General features: G+C 43.4%; 1 protein-coding gene across 1 annotated transcript in view; it reads right to left on the bottom strand.

The window, feature by feature from the left end:
- The window catches only part of Habp4 (hyaluronan binding protein 4), a 72,072-nt gene that overhangs the window by 5,134 nt on the left and 63,008 nt on the right, over positions 1-3,930 (bottom strand). The window lies entirely within an intron of this gene.

The following is a 3,930-nucleotide window of genomic DNA, read 5'->3' as shown; positions in this document are numbered from 1 at the left end:
CAAATGACTACTTTAGAAAAACAAGTTATACTTTTGTGGGACTGCATCAGAAATGTAAATAAGGTCAAAAGTATCCCCAAGCCCTTGAAGTCAATCTTCTGAGTTATCTCTACCATCCTATGCCTTTGCTGCAGACTGGAGACACATCCTGTGCTCTACAATACTCTGGAAATGATGTCATCACACTGCACCACCATGTACCCTTCCTGAAGGCAGATCAACAATATGGTAACTGTGGGAGAAAATAAGAGATGCTATGGACACAAGGTAATAGGGAACCTTGGAGAGAAGTCTTGAAGCAATGGGTCACAAGTGCACACTTTTAGTTGGTTCTAAAAGCAAAAAAAATAGTATTTCAGACTTTCTCCAGACCCATGCCCCAAACCTCTTCCCTATCATGCCAAAACTGTTTTTGATCAGTTTTTTTGTGGATCTCATATTTTAATTTTTTCCCCACATTTGTCTGATAACTTCATCATGAGAACCTGTTGAAATGGCTTTCATGTTTTACTCTCTTCTCTGACTCATGGTTTTGGGTGAGGTTTTAGTGATTTATTTTATGTACATTGGTGATTTGACTGCATGTATGTCTGAATAAGGGTGTTGGATCCCCTGGAACTGGAGTTACAGACAGTTGTGAGCTGCCATGTTGGTGCTAGGAATTGAACGGGGTTCTCCGGAAGAGCGGCCAGTGTTCTTAACCACTGAGCCAACTCTCTGGCCTCCTGGAGTGAAGTTTTTATTGTAAACTTTTTTTTAGAGTGCTGTGGGTGGAACTCAGAGACTCCCATGTACTGAGCAACTCTTCTATCCCCATCCTAGCTAACAATTCGAAATGTTTAAAGTAGGCAGGAGAGATGGCTCAGTGGAGGAATTAGGAGGACCTGAGTTCAAATCCCCAGCATTTTGTGCCCTCTTCTGGCTTCTGCAGTATTGCATGCAGATATATATGCAGGCAAAGATACACAAGTTAAATGCTTTCAAATGTCCACTCTCATGAGTCACCAGAGAAATGTGGTTCAAACCACAAGGAGTTACACCATCCCACATCCAGTGGTCAGCTAGTAACAGGCATCCAGAGGCTGGAGAGATGGTTCATCAGTTAAGAGCACTTGCTATTCTTGCAGAAGATTTGGGGTTTGGGTCTTAGCATCCACTTGGTGGCTCACAAGCAGCTGTAGCTTTGGCTCAAAGGACTCTACCGCTCTTTTCTGGACCCCACAGGTACCAGGCATTCACGTGGTGCACATATATACATTCATTACATACACACACACACACACACACACACACACACACACATACATGCAGGCAAAACATACATGTAAAAATAAATCTTTTTTTTAAAGGGGAAAAAAAGCGGTGTTTTTAAAGGCAATTAACAAGTGTTGACAAAGACGTCAAAAATTGGAGCCTGGATAGGGGATGTGATATATCAACTTAGAAAACAGTCTGGGGGCTGGAGAGATGGCTCAGTGGTTAAGAGTATTGTCTGCTCTTCCAGAGGTCCTAAGTTCTATTCCCAGCAACCACATGGTGGCTCACAATCATCTATATTGGGATCTGGTGCCCTCTTCTGGTATGCAAGTATACATGCAGATAAAGCACTCATACATAGTATAAATAAGTATTAAAGAAAACAGTCTGGTCTTCAAATTTTTCCGGAGTTGGGTGTAGTGGTTCACATCTTTAATCTCAGACTTAGGCAGGCAGAGGCAAGTGGATCTCTGTCAGTCTGATGCCATTTGGTCTACACATCAAGCTCCAGGACAGCTGGGACTATATAGCAAGTTCCAAGACAGCCTACATAGAGATCTTGTCTCAAAAAATTTTTTTTTCTGGGGACAAGAGGCGGCTCAGTGGTTAAGAGCACTGGCTGCTCTTCCAGAGGACCTGGGTTCAATTCCCAGTACCCACATGGCAATCCATATGGCTGTCTGTAACTCCAGTTCCAGGGGATCCAACACCCTCATACAGACATATATGCAGTCAGATCACCAATGTACATAAAATTAAAATGAAAAAAAAAATATTAAATTTTCTGAGAGTTCATATATGACCCAGGAATTTTGCCACTTGAGAGAAATGAGAATGTGCATCCATATCCGACACATATATGAATGTTTACAATGGTGATATGCATAGCAGCTTCAAACTAGAAACTACTACTGTGTCTGTCAACTGACAAATAGATTTTAAAAAAATAGGGACTTTTAAAAAGTATAAAGTATTAATGTAGGCCATAACATGATAGAAATTTGGAAACATGGCAAGTGAAATAAGCCAACGTGTCTTGTCTTTTCTGTGTAAGATTCCATTTATATGAACTCTTCAGAGAAGGCAAGTTCAGAGACAAAACAAGTCAGTGTACAGATGCCCTCAAACATCAGAACACCGATGAGGAACAATTCAGCTGCTGCCAGAAGAAGGGAAGAATGGGTGTGACATGCCAATAATCCATGCTAAGCATGGATTTTAGGTTGTTCACTAAAACACTGGCATACAAAACTGACTGTAAGCTCTCGCTGATTGACTTGACATTGGGGCTTACCCCATTCTGTCACAGTGGACCTTCACCCCCGAGGCTTAGAACTTGATGGAATTTTAAACCATCAAAAAATGACCCAGTTGATGGAAGATTTCTGTGATTTTAAAATCTGACAGAGCCACAGAAACAAGAACTCCCTGAAGATTCCCCCATAACTCACTTTCCCAGCTCACAGAAATGAGTGCTTCTGTGACTTTAGTTAACACAGTCTAAATAGGCACCTCAACTGTGAATCCTATTTTAAAAACACATTCTTAGTTGTTTTGAGCAGGAAATTCACAGCTGTCACAACCATCAGTCAGTCACTCTTTTATGAGATGACACTGGCAGATATTTACATAGCATCCACAGTCTGGGCTCTACTCTAGGTGGCCCCTCCCTCTCTCCTACTTGTACACAGGAACATAGCTGAGCATAAAACGTAGTCCTCACAACTCCAGCTGATTACACCTTTTAACAAATGAGGGCAGATTAAGTAACTGGATCAACTGACTCAGTCTGCTCTGGCAGCTGAAGGGGGAGAGAGCAGCAGGGTGAAGGGCAGCAATTCTGCAAACAGGGAAGCAAGACTAAGACTCAGAAACGTGAAGTGGGGGCCACAAAATGAGTCCTGAGAAGGCACAAGAGTGGTCAAACTTGAGGGTCCTAGGGGAGCCAGGCCACTGGGGACTGTGCACATCATGATAAAAGCAGAGAAGAAACAGGAAGCAACTGGAGGGGGTTTTAAGGGGTCAGAGAATTTGACACTTGGAATGCCGGCATGACAGCCACTCTGGTGCTGAGAGAATGTAGACGTTCAGGAGGTGCAGTGACAACCGGACGTCACAAGTTTGGGCTGTGCTGGTGACAGAGATGGTCAACAGTTAGGGGCACAATGAAGGCCTGAATTGGGGGTAGGAGAGAACTGAAAACAGGACTTCCAAAGGATGCTAATAGGCTTCTACCTGGGGAAGCTGACGGGTGATGACGCTGTTCCGGAACAGACACCTGCTGAGGCCCAGAAGTTCGTGGGGAAGCAGGCAAGCCGCTCAGTCATGCTGAGCATGAGATATCAGGGGGGAAGCCATGTAGGTGTGTAGGAGACACACACACACAGACCGCAGACCTCGGACATGAGTCGAAGGATAAAGGCAAAGATCTGTATTTTGGCGTCAATACATACATGACAATTTAAGAGCAGAGTACATGCCAGGCAGTGGTGGTACACGCCTTTAATCCCAGCACTTGGGAGGCAGAGGCAGGGGGATTTCTGAGTTCGAGGCCAACCTGGTCTACAGAGTGAGTTCCAGGACAGCCAGGGCTACTCAGAGAAACCCTGTCTCGAAAAACCAAAAAAAAAAAAAAAAAAAAAAAAAAAAAAAAAAAAAAAAAAAAAAAAAAAA

The sequence above is a fragment of the Mastomys coucha genome, unplaced genomic scaffold, assembly GCF_008632895.1.
Source record: "Mastomys coucha isolate ucsf_1 unplaced genomic scaffold, UCSF_Mcou_1 pScaffold7, whole genome shotgun sequence".
Taxonomy (NCBI): Eukaryota; Metazoa; Chordata; class Mammalia; order Rodentia; family Muridae; genus Mastomys; species Mastomys coucha.
The sequence above is the reverse complement of the archived record's forward strand: the minus strand, read 5'-3'. Positions and strand labels throughout refer to the sequence as shown.